Source organism: Monodelphis domestica, chromosome 6 (genome assembly GCF_027887165.1).
Source record: "Monodelphis domestica isolate mMonDom1 chromosome 6, mMonDom1.pri, whole genome shotgun sequence".
Lineage (NCBI taxonomy): Eukaryota > Metazoa > Chordata > Mammalia > Didelphimorphia > Didelphidae > Monodelphis > Monodelphis domestica.
In genome coordinates this window covers 236,740,889-236,760,431 of record NC_077232.1, presented here as the reverse complement: position 1 = coordinate 236,760,431, position 19,543 = coordinate 236,740,889, and the positions used below count along the sequence as shown (strand labels likewise).

The 19,543-nt window shown below is 35.7% G+C and overlaps 1 pseudogene; it reads left to right on the top strand.

Moving 5' to 3' along the window:
- Positions 1–18,836: 18,836 nt before the first annotated feature.
- LOC100011148 (low molecular weight phosphotyrosine protein phosphatase-like) lies at positions 18,837–19,339 on the top strand (annotated as a pseudogene).
- The last annotated feature ends 204 nt before the right edge of the window (positions 19,340–19,543 follow it).

Here is a 19,543-nt window from a genome sequence, read left to right as displayed (position 1 = left end):
CTATTGTCGTAACCCCCCCCCCAAAAAAAAAAAAAACAACAAAACTGTATTCGAACCCAGACATCCTGATTCTGAGAGCAGTGTTCTGTATTCATTAGTTTCAATGCTTCAATAGGGGGTGAGATACATTGATTATGCATGTGATATAACTGTATTTGGGTTAATTAATAAATATAATCAATATTTGATTTTGCCTTCCATATTAAAAAGAAATTCTGGCTTCAGTGGAATCATGTGTTAGACTGCAGTGGTGGGACTTAAGCTCACTGCCTCTGACCTCCAGGATGGTATTGGGTGACCATCTATTCAATGTTATTACTAAGGATAGTCCCAGAAAGCAACCTGGCTTTAATGACATTTTCAGCCATTACTAAATTAGAAAGTAATGAAACCATAGTGAGAGGAGAGACTAATAATACAAATGGAATTGAAGAAGTTATGATAATTGAGAGGAAAGAACAAAATTACATTCATTTTAATATGGGAACAACTCAAGGGAAAAAAAATTAAACCCAAAATTAAGTGCCTGTGAGAAATAAGGGAGAAAAGAAAAAGAAAATCAGACAATCTAAAGAAAACCATGGATTATAGATCACCAAATTAGAAGGGAATTTGCAATTGTTTTGGCAGCCAAAAAGGCAAAGACTATTTGGAATAATATACAAAGAGAGTGATTTCATCCTTGAATACACCAGTGAATCTTCTCTCTTCAGGACTCATAACAAACCAGAAACTTTGGGATTAAATAGCTTAATTATCATGAAAAAAAATGAAACCCTGAGAAACTGAATATCAATTTGGGAGAATGGGGTGTGGTGACTGGGTGGCTGATGAATTGAAAGCCAGACCTAGAGATAGAAGGTTTTCTTAGGTTCAAATCTAGCTTCAGACACATCCCAGCTGTGTGACCCTGGGCAAGTCACTTGACTCTCATTGCCTAGTCCTTACCACTCTTCTGCCTTGGAACCAATATTGATTTTAAGATGGCAGGGAAAGATTAAAAAAAAAGATTTATTTGTCAATAATTGTGTAATTTTGGATTTGATCCTTAATAAAATTGGAAATACCACAATTTAATCTTTTCTAATCATTAAATACATTAAAATATTAATTCTGAAGAGAGTAGATATTCTTTCAACAATTTTGTCAAGGAAAGTAAATGCCATCATACATAATAGTATGATAAATACCTTAGGATGAAACTTGATATTTGTCTATCTCTTTCTTGATTGTCTATTACATCCATTACTACATTCTCTAGAATTTCTTCTATACCTTTTGGAATGATTATTTTAAGTGAAGGAGCAAAAATGTTAGCTTTGTAGAATAAATTATCTTATTGAATTCATTTATCCAGTTTTTATTTGATATTTCTTACATAGATGTTAACAAATATTTGTAGGTCAGGAAAAAGAAAACAGGCATGATTTTTAAAACAAAATATTGACTGTATGAAGGTTGAGGGAAGGAACAAATAAGAGTTTATTGTCGCCATTTGCAAGCTTTTAATTTCAAATGAGAAATATATTGATTTTTTTTATTTCTCCTATAAGGACATGAAATGGTAAATCAATAATCATGTTCTACTGCTGTAGGTACTTTTATATATATATAAATAACTATGCTTTTTGGAAAGAAAGAAATACAGTTAGATAGAAAGACAGACACACAGAAAGACAGGCAGATTGATTGAAAGAAGTTCATTTCTAAAAGGATAGTCAAAGGGGCAGCTAGGTAGCTCAGTGGATTGAGAGTCAGGCCTAAATACGGGAGGTCCTGGGTTCAAATCTGGCCTCGGACACTTCCTAGCTGTGTGACCCTGGGCTAATCACTTAACTCCCATTGCCTAGCCTTACCACTCTTCTGCCTTGGAACTAATAATGCACAGTACTGATTCTAAGATGGAAGGTAAGGGTTTAAAAAAAATGAAAATAAAAAGAAATAAAAGAAATAAAATGATAGTCAAGTGGATATAAGACAATGTGGCTATATTCAGCCTTCACATACACTTTCACACAAATATGCATATGCACATGCATGTATGTATTGTGGAAAGGAAACTAGACTGACAGTTGGTGGGGGAAGGGGCAACTGGGAGTGGCAGTTGGGTCTTGTGACTAGCACTTCCTTCTTGCAGGGTTTTATTTCCTTCCTGATGTTGGAGGAGGAAGGAGCTCATTCAGCACAGTCTGCAGTGGAGTATCTCTACTATGTTCAGCCCAAAGACACAGGCATCTGAAGGTTAGAACTGTTCTTGTTTGCTTTCTGTCTACTGCTAAGATTCTGAATTAGACAAAGTGAGGACAGATATAGAATAGACGGGAGTGGGAGAAACCTGCCACCAGCCAGTGTGGCCTGGCCTCAGCTCTCAAAAGCTGAGGAAAAAAACTCTAATCCCAACTAGTTATTAAACTTTATATTATTTGAATTCGCAGTCAGGTAAGTGGAATATCTTTTCTGTGCATAGAGGGAGCTGAACATCAGTTCAATCATTCAATGACAAACAGTCCTTATCAGACCCCTGCTGCTTCCTCTCAGCAGGGGGCATCTCTCTCCTTTGCTCACCAAGCAATATTTCCTCTCTCCCCTCAACTTCTCCATTGTGATGGTTCAATGGAAAGGATTCTGGGCCTGGATTAAGGAAGACTTGAATTCAAATACATCCTAAGTTGTTTATTTGCTTTGTAACCCTGGGAAAATAACTTTGTCTTCTTTATCTCAGTTTTCTCCACTTAAAAATGGCAATAATAATAGCACCTACCTAGCAGGATTTTTGTGAGTATTAAATACATTTTAAAAATCACTTCACACTGTGATTGGTATGTAGTAGGTGCTATCAAAATGTTCCCTCCAACCCCTTTTCTCCCTCTTCTCAGAATACAATGTTGCCCATATGGCAAGAAAGTTCTTAATATCCTTTCCTTCAAAATCAATTTGTATTTGTTTCATTTCTATTTTGAAAATATTGCCTACCTTAATACATTATGATCTCCATGAGAAAGGGGATTTTCCACTTACATATTTTCTATATTTTTCACCTGCTATAATGCTTGCCAAATAGCAATCCCTCAGAAAATGTTGGTTGTTAAAGGTAAATCTGAAAAGATTCTATTCAGATAGAAATGTCTCCTTCCAATTTCTCCCTGGGATTGAAGGTTCATTCATTTGGGGTGAGAATTTTTTTACAAGAATACTACATTAAATTATGACACTATTGAGGAGAAAGCAAATCATCTTTCATCAGAATGTTTTCATATATATATAAGATGGAATTTTTTTTAGGGTAGGACAATCTCCCCTTGTTCTCTATTGCATATTTCCTTTCTAGTAATTTATTCCTTAAGCTTCAAGATCTTCTATTTCAATGGATTCTTAGACAGTCTCTTAAAATTCCAAATCACTTTCTTTTCAATTCCATAAATATTTGTGATGCAATTTCTCTATGCAGGGTACACATTCTAAATCAATTCAACTGTAACTCATGGGACTCTTGAATGACACCATTTCTCTGATTTTTCTTTTAGGCTGCTGATCATTGCTGGTGAAAATCTCAAAACTGCACTAATTTCCTTTGTTATTCATTGATGTTAGAAGAACTATTTTGGATTTCTATTTTACTTAAAAATCTTTCTATTCTAACTGTAGATTGTATACTTCATTATCCCTTTTCTCAATCCTTTTCCAACTTCTGCTTCTTTTTTCCAATACTTCCTTTACATTACCCATATGATCAATCTTCATCTATAAAAATTTTGAATTGTTTGGATTTTGTGCAAATCCCCTTCATGACTCCCTTGCCTGTCACTAACACAATTAAAGTTCTTTGATCTGGCATATGTGTCCCCTTCACAATTTAGCATCTTCATAGCCTTACATATTCATCTCTCATCATGGTTCATCTTGTGTATTATAAACATGATTTTCCCCATATATCTAGCACTTGATTAATGCTGTGTCTTTATGCCATTTGTTATGCCTGTGTTTATATTTCCTCCTATTGAAAAATAGGCCAAACTTTCAGTTCCAGATCAAAGAACATCTCCAGAAATCAATCCTAGATGACCATATTCAGAAATGATAATGTCATGGACATTGTACCCCCAGAAATTCAGACAAACTATTATCAGGGAAATTCTTCTGCTCCCTTAGACCCTCAGACTCCCAACTCAAAACATCTGATGTTGAGGGGATTATACTCCTTTGATTGTCCCATTGATTTGAGATGGACAAAGAGACACACCTCATCCATCTGTCCTCCAAATCATGAGAACCACCCCCATGCCTTCAGGGAAACCTCCTCCCCAACCCCTAGCCCCAGAGTCAAGTCCTCATTGCTGTAAAAGAATATAAAAACCCCATAACTGAGGCATTCAGGGAGCAACCTCCCAGGTTGCTCTACTCATACTGTCTTGCTTGCCAAAATTCAACATTACTAATAAATCTCTCTTTACTCTTAAGTTTCAGAATCTTGCATTTTTGCAAAAGGTATCCTTCCTGAACCCCAGGGGTACACCTCTGTACCCCACCACTATAACTCCTTCATTTGGTTTCTTTTATCACACAATGTTTCTTTTTTCCCAATTTCCTTGTACATTGTACTAATGAATAATTCTTACAAAACCATCACTCATTATATAATGTTTGGTGTTCCTTAATAAGTCATAACTACATATTAGATTATATATGTCAATGTAGTCAATTATTCCAAACAATCAATTCATCAACAATTCAGAAAGGACAACTCAGATCTCCAAAGCCTTTGTTGTGTTGAGATATTTGGATTTCTGAACTTCTATTCCAAATTCCTTAATCATAGTAGACTAAGAAGAAATACTTGCTGATTGATTCAAGAAACCTCTTATGATCTCCCTACTTGTTATGTCTTCTTCCCCAAGTTACCTTTACTTGTTCACCAGTATAAATACTATGATTCCAATCTCCACTCCAGTAGAATGTCAGTTCTTTGAAGGAAAGAACTATTTTTTAATGCCTAATACCTCTCACAGTTTTGTGCATGTAATTAATAATTTGCTTGTTGAAATAAATGTATTCTTTAGATTTCCTCATCCCTAAACATTGAATTTCACACATTAATGATTTAATAGATTAATATTACTTGAGTGAATATTTGTATGAAAGCACAGAGAACATGATTTCATGATAAAGATGCTAAACATAGAATACTCCCTATGGAAGCCTGAGATTAGGAAAACATTATAGCTTTCTTGGAAGCAGCCAAACACTCAAGGAAAATAAGACTGCCTGAGGGAAGAGGTACAATTATAGTGCTAACTAGAAGCTACTTTAATAGTTTTTAGGTGCTAAAAGACTAAAAGCACTAGCAGTGTTCTCAATATTTCAGGACCCTGGAGCAAAGCTACTATCACCTTGTCCTAGTTTTCTGGTCCATGTCTTACTCTGGCCATTCCAATAATTCAAGCTAGGTTATAAGCAGTAGTGAAGTACTTGGGCCATTTTAACTAAATTAAAAAAAAAAGTAATTTATTTGACATTTTAAAACTTAAAATGATTAATCACTATTTCATATAGATGTACATCCCATGGCTCTGCATTGGATATAGCAATAGTTCCCAGCCGAAAAAAAATTATTGACTTTTACATCAGTGGCTATTCTTTCAAGTCCAAAATGTCTAAGTTTTGCAGAGACAGGAATATTTGTGCCTTAGGGGTTCAGAAAACTATTTCAAAGGGTTGAACTCCAGTCAATTCAATTAAATAAGACCCTATGATGGTCTTCTTGTATATATATATATATATATATATATATATATATATATATATACATATGTCAACATGGAATCTAGAAACCCCCAACTTTAGCCTTGTAAGATCTGATGAACCCCAAGGTTTAGGATTAGCTTGTAAATTGGAGACCCCCAAAGTTTGTATTTGTTCTCTGTTCCAGTAAGAATCTACCCTAAAGGGAATCCCATGCTAATGTAACAGTTAAAATTTAGGAATATGGGGAGACTGAGGCAGATAGAAATTAGTTTCTCTGCAAGGAGTATTATATTTTTTAGAGGTTTATTAAGGATTAAGGATTAAAGAAAATACAGGATAATGAAAATGTGCCTAGGCCAGAGGCCTAGACAAGACCACACCTACATTATGGAAAGAGCCAGGTCTGCTCCAAAACGGAAGTCCAAAAAGGGAGAGAGCCCCGAAACCTTTGCTACCAGCTTAAATCCTTTCTCAATCTCGGCCCACCTCAGAATTCCCGTGAGATTACAAAGCATTTTGGGGAAGTGGAGCAAGGGCTTGTGGGGATTGTAGTCCTGTATTCGAGTCTATTTTTTACATTAATAACTTTCAGACTGAATAATGGACTCTATTGTATCAGAGACCCTTTCCCAAGAAGACCCCACACCTGGGAAGGGACCATCCTTTAGTATCCATTGTAAGCAGCCCCTTTCCTTAGACCCTAGCCTCTGGCTATGATTCTTTTCCCAAGCTTGATTGTATCCTGTCAGTGTAGTTTGAACACTCCCATTTTTTTTGTAGCTATAGTGATGTCAATCATCTTTCCCTGCCCCTGGATTTCCCCCAAATGGTATATAGGTTCCCCAAATTCCTTTGGTCCTTGGAATTGTCATCTAGAGAGGTGGTACTCCCAGGGATAATGTCCCCAGAGTTCAGGGTGTAAACCCTGTAAACATTGTGACACCAGACTCTGAGTAAAGGACAAATATTGAAATTATCCCTGTCCTGATTAAACAGTAGTTTTTCTGTGTTTTTTTTTTGGTAGTCCCGTGTTATTTCCAAGTTAATACATATATACTGTCAACATGGAATCTAGGAACCCCAAACTTATAGCCTCATGGGATCTGATGAACCCCAAGTTTCAGGACTAGCTTATAGGTTGGAGACCCCAAAGTTTATGCTTGTTCCCTGTTCCCATGGGAGTCTACCCTGAAGGGAATCCCAGGCTAGCAGTTTCAGACTGAGTGGGGAATCCTCAGGGGAATGACAATCCTAGTTGAGTGGGACTAAGCATATGCTAAGGACCCTATATGTTTTACATTATCTCCAGTATTGTATCAGACCCTATCCCTAGAAGATCCACACCTGGGCAGGAACCATCCTTTAGTATCCATTGTAAGCAGCCCCTCCTCTTACACCCTAGCCTCTAGCTATGATTTCTTTCCCAAGTTTGATTGTATCCTGTCAGTGTAGTTTGAACACTCCCATTTTCTTTGTAGCTATAGTGATGTCAATCATCTTTCCCTGCCCCTGGACTCCCCAAATGGTATATAAGTTCCCCAAATTCTTTTGTTCCTTGGAGTCCATCTAGCGTGGTGGAACTCCCAGGGATCAGTGACCAGAGTGGCCAGAGTTCAATCCTCGGATTCTGTGTAGTCATGTGTAGCACACAGCTCTGTTGTCAAAGTCTACTAGCGCTGAACCTCTTTTTGCCTTTGATTAAAGAGTGATTTTGACTATTTAATAGTTCTGTGTTTTTTCCCAGTGGACAATACTTAATAACCACTACAAAAAAGATTTAAATAAACAAGTACATAAAAATATTTGAAAACTTGCAGATTTCAATGACTAGTTCTGAAAAAAGCAGCACCAAAAATTGTAATGCTTAGGGCAATGCCTCCCCACTCACAGGGGAACAGAGCCCAAGTAAAACATGAAATTAAAATTCAAGAAATAGATTTGAAAATGAACAAACAACAAAAACTTGATCATAAAAAACTACTGTGATGATAGGGAAGACCAAAACACAAAATCATAAGGCAATAACATAGGAACAGCTAAAACCTCTGGGTTGTAGCCTAAAAGAAAGAAAGCTAATTCAACAAAACTCCAAGAAAAATTCTTGGAAGAGTTATAGAAAGAGATAAAAGTGGTTATAGAAAAAAATGTGAAAAGAGATGAGAACAATGTAAAAAGAAGTATTAAAAGAAAATTTAACTGCTTGGCAAAAGGAGAACAAAAATGTACTAAGAAAACATCTTTAAGAAAATAGAACTGAACTTGTGATTAAGACGTACAAAATCCATCAAAAGAATGAACTTCTTAAAACGTAGGATAGGCCAGTTCAAAGAGAAATTACACAGATTTAATGAAGAAGAGGACTCATTATATAACAAAATTGGCCAAATTGAAAAAGAAGTATATAATGTTATTGAATAAATATTTTTAAAAATTAGAATTGGGCAAGAGGAAACTAATGTGTCCTTGAGGCATCAAAAAATAATATTGTTGTTGTTGTTTTTCCTTCTGTACTTCATTTCAAAGAAGACCAATGACATGTGGTGTCAACTTTTGGACGAATTGGATTTAAGAAGAGTTACACAAATTTGCCAGCCTCATTCTCTCCTCTAGTCATAAAACTCCAGTTTCAAGATCTGACCTCAGGGCACATTAATACAACAGGTCAGCTCCATTAGCCTAATCCAGTTAATCAGCAGAGCAGAGAAGAAGCCCCTTCATGACAGAAAAGCCCAAACTCACAGATCCAGCAAATTAAACAGAGGAACAAGAATACAGCAAATAAGGAGGGGGAAAGAATAAAGCTCCAGTGTCAAAAAAATAATCAGTATGCCTGGTAATGACCTGGGATTCAGTGTATGACCATGGCATCTTTGAGGTCTGGAAATTCTAGGTAATCCACAGCACATTTTTCAGTTGCCTTCATGGTTATTGGAACAAACTGTTCTCATCTGATCTTTCAACTTCGGGAAGTCTTCGTGTACTTGAGGTAGACATCCCCAACTCATCAACAAAGAATTTAAGGCCTATAGGGGACCCTTAAACTAGTTTAGTCAATCTACAAAGATAACTTTTTCCAGGTTGTATCTGCTGCTATTTCTTCTGGGAGCCACAGAAGAGAGCTGTATGAAACACAAACACCAAAGGTGAATAATTCATACTGAAATGGGTTCAGCAAGCCACCTCACCTCATCTAACCTCACCAGAGGTGCTAGTCCTAGGACCCTGAACATATCCTCCTAATAAACAAACACAAAAATAAACAAAACAAAACAAAATAAAAAGAAGGACGAATAGAAGAAAATATGAACTATCTCATCAGGAAAACAAATAACATGAAATGTAGATCAAGGAAAGATAATTTAGTAATTATCATATAAAGTAAAAACTATGATCAAAATAAAATCTTATGTATCATTGTTTAAAAAATTATCAGGGAAAACTACCTTTATATCCTAGATCTAGAGGATAAAGTAGAAATGGAAATAACCCATAATCACTTCCTAAGATTCCAACATGAGTATTCCTAGGAATAATAGAGTCAATTTCCAGAGTTCCCAGGTTATGGAGACAGTATTATAAACCCCCCAAAATAAATAAATAAACAATTTAAATACTGTGAAACCACTCTCAAGATCATGAATCACCTAGAACAGCAGTTCTCAACCTGTGGGTCACGACCCCTGCGGGGGTATAATGACCAAAACACAGGGGTTGTCTAAAGCCATAGGAGTGGTGTAAAAATAGACTCAAACTCTGGACTTCAAACCCCACAAGCCCATGCTCCACTTCCCCAAGATGCTTTGTAATCTCACAGAATTCTGAGGTGGGCCGAGATCGAGAAGGGATTTAACCTGATTGCAAAGGCTTTTGTGGTCTCTTTTGGACTTCCTTTTTGGAGCAGACGTGGCTCTTTCCATAATGTAGGTGAGGTCTTGTCTATGCCTCTCTGGCCTAGGCAAGTTTTTCTTATCCTGTATTTTCTTTAACCCTTAACTTTTAATAAACCTCTAAAAAATATAATACTCCTTTCAGAGAGAAACTAATTTCTACCTGCCTCAGCCTCCTCAGCCTCCCCTAAATTTTAATCTTTACAGTTGGCATAAGCACTTCGGGAAAACGAAATATCTCAATCTTCTGATTCTTTTCTGATCTTTAGTTAATCTTTAATAGCTAGTGCCTAGAAAATTTTTTTTTGATCCATGTTTCTCTGGCCGAGGTTTTTTTTTTTTACCCCTGCAAAGCTGCTGCTCGTTCCAACCATTAGCTCCCAGCCCTGCCTGCCTGCCTGCCGATGCCAGCCACTTTGGACATCCTCTTCTCCCTGCCTGCAGACCTGTTTGTAGTTTGCAGCTCACCTGCCCACCCCTGCTGCCTGCTCTGCTCTGGGGCCTGCTTGTCTGCTCTCTGGCTCCAGCCCTGCCCACTCCCGGCAGTCTTTCTCTCGCTTACCCAGCTCACCTGATTCAACCAAGATTGCAATCACCTGGTGACCTGCCTGCCCAACAAACTCTAGCCTTAGAGCAGATTACTCATTTCTACCAGCTGGTAACTAACAAATGGGGGTATTGACCATGTGGGAGGATGGTAGCAAGGGAGAAAGAAAAGGGAGGAGAATAAACAGACCTTTTCAAGCAGGAACTTAATAGCAATGGGCTATTTAAAAGGATACCTTTTGACTGTTCTGGTAATTTTATTGACTTCACCTGCGTGTCAGGGAGAAGATTCAACTAATTTTGAAGGGGCAAATGGGTGGCTCAGCAAACTGAGAGCCAGGCCTACAGACACACGGTCCTGGGTTAAAATCTGGCCTCAGATACTCCCCAGCTGTGGGGCCCTGAGCAGATCCCTTAACCCCCATTGCCTAGCCCTTACCACTCTACCTTCAGACAATAGACATTTAAATGGATAAGAACCCAAGGAACTTAAAAACTGGAGGTTCTAAGGCATTTCAGACTCCAATGGTTTACACAAATCTCTGTATTCTATTGCATTTTTCCCGATTGTTTTGTTTAAGCTTTAACTTTGTGATTTTAAGTTCATATATTACTGGATTCAATATTGTTCTGTTACACTGAAGGTTTATTGAATTTATTTTGAATATACTGAGTTTTGAAATTCTGTTGTTTTTCCCCTATAACTGTGCTGAACAAATATTATTGTAATTAAGCCCATATTTAAAAAAAAAAAAACAGATTTTTTCTATTTTTACTTTGTAAATTACCACATAGAGAATAGATGGACTTCAGGACTGGTTATAATTGTATAACAAGCTTTGGAAAATTTAATATGGTAAATATCTCAAATTATTTTAAGGGTTTTTTAAATATGATTTTTGTAATTTTTTTAACAATCTCTGGTTATTTTGCCTACCCCTACCACGAGGTAAGGCCCATTCTAGTACCTGAAGTGAAATACATTTTATAACCCTCAACCTTCCCGCATTTCAAAATATGTGAATGGAAGTTGGGGAAGTTAATCTCAGGGCATTTGTACCCCTGAAAAGCCTCCAAAAAAAGGAGCACCTCTTTATTTATACTCTTCAGCTCACTATTTTACTTCCACCAGAATGATATATAGATTTCTTGATTATGTTCTTAACCCAAGATGAGTTTTACTTTGTTTTAAAAAATATGTTTATTACCAAGGTTGAAAGATTGCTATGATAGTAAAAACCTGTGACAAATATCCATCAATTCATAGGCTTTAAAAAATGCCATATAGCAACTTATGTAAAATATGAAAGTGTGTTTGTTTGCTATTGTAATTAATTGGGCTATTGAGAATTTTGGGGATATTGATACCTACATATTTGTACTACTGTTCAATTCATTTGCCTCATACTTACAGTGGAGCATGGCCAGATACTAAGAGGAAATGGATCTCATTTTTGCTGAGAAAGCCTTGTATGCTATATTTTCTTAGCTGACTCAAGGTGTCAATGATTATAAGCTATATTTTTGAATTTTAAAGCTCTTTTATTATTATATTTTTCTTGCATGTGCAATATACTATTTGTTTTTTTTAATTATTTTTTCTCTCCTTTTTATATTTGAAGCACATGTCACCAGCATTAAGATTATCTTTAACTTTTTGACTTTTCAGTACTATAAGTTTGAAATACATTTGTCAGAGCATGCCCAAAAAGCTTGTGACTATAAAAATGATCCCACTAATTACTTAAAAAAATTATGGGACTTTGCTTAATGATTCTGTCTGATTCCAGGACAAGATATACACAACAGAGCCATTGCACAGAGCCAAAGAAAACCCAATCCAGGATGGATTGATGCACTTCTAGGCCAATACAAAGGTCTTGAACTTAGTGTGAAGACTCGAGGTTACTGTATTTAACATTGTTAGACATAGGCTTTCCTTTTGTCCACACTCACTCTGAAGATACTCACAGATGAGTATCCCTGAAACCTTGGCTCCTATAATCTGGTCCCCTTTTCTGCCTCTCATAGTGTGGTACCTTTCTGTAGTCCTGGCTACTGACTAGGTAAATGCATCATTGCTTAGAGCATTTAGATTGGGCCTTGATTCAAGAACCTGTTGTAGATTTATTTTTCTTTTTACTTAGAATTTTTACACATAAGACATTGATAGTCTATATTTTCATCCAGAGTTTTTTCTTTTATTTATATTCTGATAACTTTTTAATATCTCTTACCAATTGATTCATATACCTCATATCTCAGCCATGCATCTCTAAGTGATAATGTATTTGTCAATCACCCTCTTAATGGGGGAATGTAAAAAATATCATTATTTAAATTGCAAACTTTAAATTCCTTTTGAGAAGAATTTTAGGTAAAGAAGATGCTACCTCTCTGAATCCAGAAACTGAATTGTTGGAGAAGACATAATGAAGATACCTCCAGGCCACAAGCTGCACAAAAATGAACTTTGGGTGTAGTTGATTGAACATTTATTTGTATGTATACTTTCATGCCAAAGGGGACTGCCCCCTAACTGGCTTTTTGTCAATGCGTCTAGTAATTATTGTTTTTTTTTTCTCTTATCCTTAAATTACTGTAATGTTTAATTTGATTTATGTTTTCATGATCCTTTTTGGGGAAACTTGTCTCCCCAATTACGACCAAATGTGGGAATGTAAAAATAGACTCGAACTCTGGACTTCAATCCCCACAAGCCCTTGCTCCATTTCCCCAGGATATCTACTGGAGTGAATAACGGAGCCAAGTAACCCCAGCAAAGTGAAGCCTCAGCTTCAGCTGGAGGGAGACGACAGGAAGAAGGCAGCATCTGTGGACCCCCTCCCCAGGCAGGACTTACCTCCCACCCCAGAGCTCAGGCTGCATCCTGCTGGATTAATATTTCTCAACATATAATTAAATATTGTTTTTGTGATTAATCACTCTGTTTAAATTATTTTTGATTTGTAGCAATGAGAATACATAATGCATATCAGGTATTTACATTCCGAATCATAACTGTAGCAAAATGACAGTTTTGAAGTAGCCACCAAAATAATTTTTTGGTTTGGGGTCACTGCAACATGAGGAACTGTATTGAGGGGTCACGGCATTAGAAAGGTTGAGAACCACTGACGTAGAACTTCATTGTTAAAGGAATAGAGGGCAGGGAGTATGATATTCAAGAAGGCAGAGGAGCTAGAATTACAACCAATAGTGAACTACCCAATTCCTCATAGTCTTGGAAAAAATCATAATACTTATGTTTCAAGCTGACATTTGTAAATTAATCTGGTTTCTGACCATACTCGTCAACTGGAATTCTTTTTGACCAAGTTACTAATGGTCAGTTATATCTGTGTGTCTGTCTTTCCTTTTCTACCTATATGTAGACAGTCTATGACTGTCTCTGTATTCCTGTCTGCCTTTCTGACTATCTGGCAAATCCTATTACCTTTTCCTATTCACCAACTTTTTATTCATTTACTTTTTTAGAGATAGCAAGGTGGCACAACACCTATATTTCTAGACCTAGAATAGTGCCTGGAATATGATAGGTACTTAATAATTTTTTTTTTAATTTTTAGCCTATACGTTCTGTGTTTTAATCAATATGATCAGAAGCCAGGTTAGATTGCAAATGTCAGCCTGAAACATAAGTATTGATTCTAAGTCAGAAGAGTTGTGATGGCTAGGCAATTGGGATTAGGTGCTTGCCCTGGGTCCTATAGCTAGGAAGTGTTCGAGACCACATTTGAACCCAGGACCTCTCATCTAGAGGCATGACTATATTTCCCTGAGCCATTTATTTGACACACTAAATACCCATTTGCTTTCTTGTTCTTTGCAGCATTTAATTCTGATGAATACTTTCTCCTGCTGGATTCTCTCTTCTCTGGTGCTTCATTATTGTTAGATTAGATTTTCACTTTTTCATGCATTCTTTTTGATGCTTCTTTACTGATCCAATATCCACATTATTTTTCCATAACTTTATTTCCCCATAATCTCTATGCAGGAAACTCTTTTCTTCCATTTTTATACTCACTTACCTGGTGATCTCATCAAATCCAATGAGTTTAATTATCATTTGTATATAGACTCCTATTTCAATATATTCTATCCTAGTCTCTTACCTGAACTATAGGATTGCATCACAATTCCCTCATTGAACATTTGGAACTGGATGACATTTCAAAATCAATATGTAAGACTTATTATATATTTCCCCAAACCATAATTGTTCTACAATTCCCTAGTTTTGTCAAGGCACCACTATTCTTCCAGGGAAGGGATAGAAACAAATGTTTATTGTTTACTGTGTCCCATGTACTTTATAAATATTTAATTTGATCTTCTCATAACCCCCAGAAGGTAAATCTTTTCCATTTGAAAAATGAGGAAACTAAGGCAGATAAAGGTTAAATAATTTGATGAGAGTCACAAAGTTCCCAGGTGTCTGAGACTGAATTTGAGATCAGATCTTCCTTATTTTTGGCCCAGGATTCTACTCACTAAACCACTTGATGCTTATAACAGCACTGGTGAAGGTTTTTCAAGTTCTTGTGCCCAAACTCCAACTTCAAGCTGACTGTGAGTTCCTCCACATTACCTCAAAGAGTGGAGGTAGGAAATGCTCACTTTGGGAGGCTGGACAGAGGGGTAGGGCAAGAAAAAATACCTTCAGGTACTAGGAGGAGTATTTCAGGGTACTAGAAGAGCAGCTTCTTGCCATGCCAGCTTGGCATATGTGCCAATACTTCACCAATGCTGCCTTATAACAATGCCATTTATAAAGAGCTTCTACTATCCATTAAATAATTTAGACATCTCATGGGATCCTCAAAACAATTAAAATTTCACAAAATTTATGAAATAGATGATTGAATTCTTATTTCCCTCATCTAACACATCCAACCAGTTACTAACTATAAATTCTACTTGCACAAGATGTCTCATCCATTTCCTTTTCTTTCCTCAAAAATCACCATCCTATTTTAGGCCCAATCTACTCTATCATTCATTAAAATAGCTTTCTATTTTATATCTCTCCTCTCTCCAAACTGTCCTCCATTATACTTCCAAAGTTTTTTTTTCTTCTTCCTAAAAGACTAATTTGACTATGTGACTTGTGGTAATTGAACTAGAAAGAAGGCATGTCCTTTCATTCATTCATTCAACATTTATTAAGTTTACATTTATATTCAGGAATTATACTAAGTCCTGAGAATACAAAAAGACACAAAAGACATTACCTGCACTCAAGGAGGTAACAATCTAATAGAAATACAACATTCAAACAAAATTGATAAAGCTTGCTACAAATAAGAAAAATAGCAAATAATTAACAAAGTAAAGACCTTGGGATTAAGTGTAGTGAGAGAATGCTCCCAATTGAAGTTAGTAGCTTAGATTGGACTTAAATGAAATCAAAGAAGTTAATAATCAGAGTCAAGGGCAAGCATTCAGTGATGTGGAGAAGCCAAAGTAAATGCTGAGATCTGAGAGATGTACTTAAGATTTTAGTCTCAGAAACTTTTCCTCTAAGATTCTACTGTCCTCATTACTAAGAGTATCACTTGTTCTATTCTTTCAGGGATAGCTTAACCAGGCTTTTATTTACTCCATAGCAGACATCTTTTTGACGTTATCAAATAAGCTGTTATTGTGCTCAAAAGAGATGTATTTATCTAGTCTTCCAAGAGCCCCAGATAAGATCCTTTTCCTCTATTTCCTTATGTGTTTTCTATGGCCTAAAGGGCAGGAGTTGACTTTAGTTTGAATTTTTAACTCTGGTGCTTATCTCAGTTTCAAGTACATAGTAAAAGCTTAACATAGTCAAACATTGAATTATTCTTAACGTTCCCTTATCAATCTACTAATAGACATTTATTAAGTTATTTTTTTAGATTCTCTGCTCAGATCTGAAAAAAATGAATGAATCAATTGTTCTTTGTAAAGCGGTTTACATTTCAATTGGAAACATATTGGAATAGCTTAAATTTAGTATTTCCCTGTTGCTTCTAAAATTTGGTATAAATATTTTTTTTATCATTCAAAATCTGTACATCTGCTCCCCAAACAACCTTTTCAAACTTATTTTACATTACTTCCCTTATGCTTTCCATAATTCTGGCAGACAGGCTTTCTTGTTTGTTCTCACACATAACAGTGCTCCTCTCATCTTCATGGCTTTACACTGTCTACTCCATTCCTTACCTCCTCAAACTTGAAATGTCTTCTTTTCATTCACATCTTAGAATCTTCATTTTCTTCCAAAGGTCAGTGTAAGCACTATATTTTACTTTAAGCTCTTCTTAGGACTGCCATCTACTAGACCTCCCAATTAAAAAGAAACATACGTTTATTTGGTATATATTTTGTATTTATTTTTATAGACTTGTTCTACCCCCTGATAGATAGAGAGTAACCTTCCCTAAAGATAAGGAGTATTTCTTTATAATCTTTGCATGCTTAATTTAAATCATATAAACAAAATGCAGTACTGTAATGTTGAGAAGATAGACCCCTACCCCCTTATACTTGATTGGATTTTAGTGATAGTAATAGGTTTAAGATAATCAATATTGTGATTCTAAAGTGATTAGCATAAATTCCATTACAATCTTAATACAATCAGTAGAATTCATGATTTTTATAAGGATTTCTTAATTAAGCATAAAAACTGCTTAGAACAGGATTTCCAACCCCTCCCTAAGTTTGTACTTCCCCTTTCTCATAAGACATTGACCATCTGATTCTTAGGTTCCAAAATGGCGCAAACATCATGCATCCTTCCCTGCTTGGAAATAGCCATCCTTTCCCCGAGATCATATGAGTCTGAGGTAATGGTCATCACTATCTGCCCAAATAAGAGTATTGTCTTATGATTTAACCTTTAGAATAATAAGGGCTTTCCTAGATGAACTAATCAATCAGCTTTGTAATTGGGAAACAGTTTCTAAAAAAGGCTTGTATGATGTTATGTCTTGTGATATGTCATCAAACTTGCATGGGAATATTAATTTAGTTACTGTCCCCGTATATAAACCGAGTCTCTGCCTCTGGGCATTGTCTCTTGCCAGGGTCCAACAATGTAACACATGCAAGAGAATGCTTTTATTGGAGGACTTGACCCTCTTCCAATAAAATCTACTTTTCTACCTTGACTTGGAGAAATTTGGCTTTTTGACTTCATTTACCTAAATTGTCTATATCGATTCAGTGGGTTTCTATTATACAACAGTAAGAAACATGGGGGTAAATGGAGCTTTTTGCCAGATTGCTAGCAGGGTAATAGGAGTCCTTGAGGAGGAAATGTTTTATCCTCACAGTATGCTTCTACCCTGGGATAGCATGATTTCTCCATGACAAAAACCTCTTGCTTCACTGGCAGGGGGTAAAATGTCTTCAAGAATAGAATGGAGGGGGAACCAAAGGTTTGGAGACTAATTCTCTAGGAACCTGAAATATCAGAATTTACCTCTTAATTTTATTTGTTTTACCTCCAGAGATTTGCATTCATTTCTCTCTTTTTTTTTAAAAAAATTATCTTCTATCTTACAATTAATACTATGTATTTGTTACAAGACAAGAGTGTTAAGGGCTAGGCTTTCAGGGTTTAGTGACTTATCAAGGGTCACAAAGCTAGGAAATGTCTAAAACCATATTTGAACCTAGAATCTCCCATGGCTAGATCTGGTTCTCAATCTACTGAGTCTCCTAGGTGCCCCCTATACATTTTATTTTTAAAAAATTGTGACTATTAGCATTCACTTTGTATCTTATCTTCCAAGTTCTCTCCATTCTTTAAAAATATTTTTATTTCTATGAACCTGATAAGCATTGATGAATATGACTATTTCTGTATTCATTGAACAGAAAATAAAGGACCTCATATGAAATTATGATTTTCCAATTCACACAGTTTTTATATATTTCAAATTTAACATGGTTTTTACAATATCCTTTTGCTTATCTGAGTCCTATTCTGCATTTTCTTTTGCTCTCTTATTTGTATTTTCGAATATTTCAATATACTTTTTTCTTTTTTGTTTTGATGATGATTAACCCTACTTCTTTTCAAACCCCTCCTATTTAATAAGAAATTAATAACATTTTTAAAAAAATCTCTTCTCCTCTCTCCAAGAAGCCAGGCTTGTACATAGGTTATATATAGAATATCATGTAATACATATTTCAATGTTTATCATGTTGAGAAATAAGGCAAAAAAAAACACTTACACTAGAGAAAAATTAATGGAGAAAATAAGGGGAAAATAGTATGTTTTAATATGCATTCAGACTCTGCTCAATTTTTGACATCATATATCCTTTTCCATCTTAAGATCCTTGGAGTTGTCCTGGATCCTTGTCTTTTTGATAATAGTTGTGTTATTTACAGTTGAACATCATATATTATGTTGTTATACACACACAGACACACATACTTATATTGTCATGTACAATGTTCTCCTGGTTCTGGTCACATCACTTTGCATCACTTCATATAAATGATCATTTTATTTGTCATTTCTAGTGGCACAATAATATTGCATTACAATCATATATCACAACTTGTTCCATCATTCTCCAATTGATGGACATTCCTTTCAGTTTTTAGTTCCTTGCCTTAACAAAAAAGAGCTTCTAGGCAGTAAGAAAGAAAAATGGCTGCAGAGGGGACCAGGTCTGTGCTGTTCGTCTGCCTGGGTAATATTTGTCGCTCACCTATAGCAGAAGCAGTTTTTAGAAAACTTGTAGCTGATCAAAATATTTCAGATAAGTGGAGCATAGACAGTGCAGCAACATCTACATATGAAATAGGAAACCCTCCTGATTATCGAGGGCAGAATTGCATGAAGAAACATGGCATTACCATGAATCATATTGCCAGGCAGATTACCAAAGATGATTTCCTCACCTTTGATTATATACTCTGAATGGATGACAGCAATCTGAGAGATTTGAATAGGAAGGTTAATCAAGTTAAAAACAGCAAAGCTAAAGTTGAACTTCTTGGAAGCTATGATCCACAAAAACAACTTATTATTGAACATCCTTATTATGGAAATGACTCTGACTTTGAGACTGTGTATGAACAATGTATGAGGTGCTGCAAAGCATTTTTGGAAAAAGCTCATTAAGACTCATGATGTTTTATTAAAGAGTAATAATGTACCACGGTTGGAGCCATTGTTTCTTCCATTTATTTAATGTTCATATATTCTAATTTTGAAAGAATTAAAATTACTCATTATATTTGAAGCAAAAATTGATTATATCAACTTAATTTTCAAACTAGTCAGACCTCCCAATTTGTTTCTCAAATTAAAAAAATGAATTAGATAGTGGAACAAACTAAA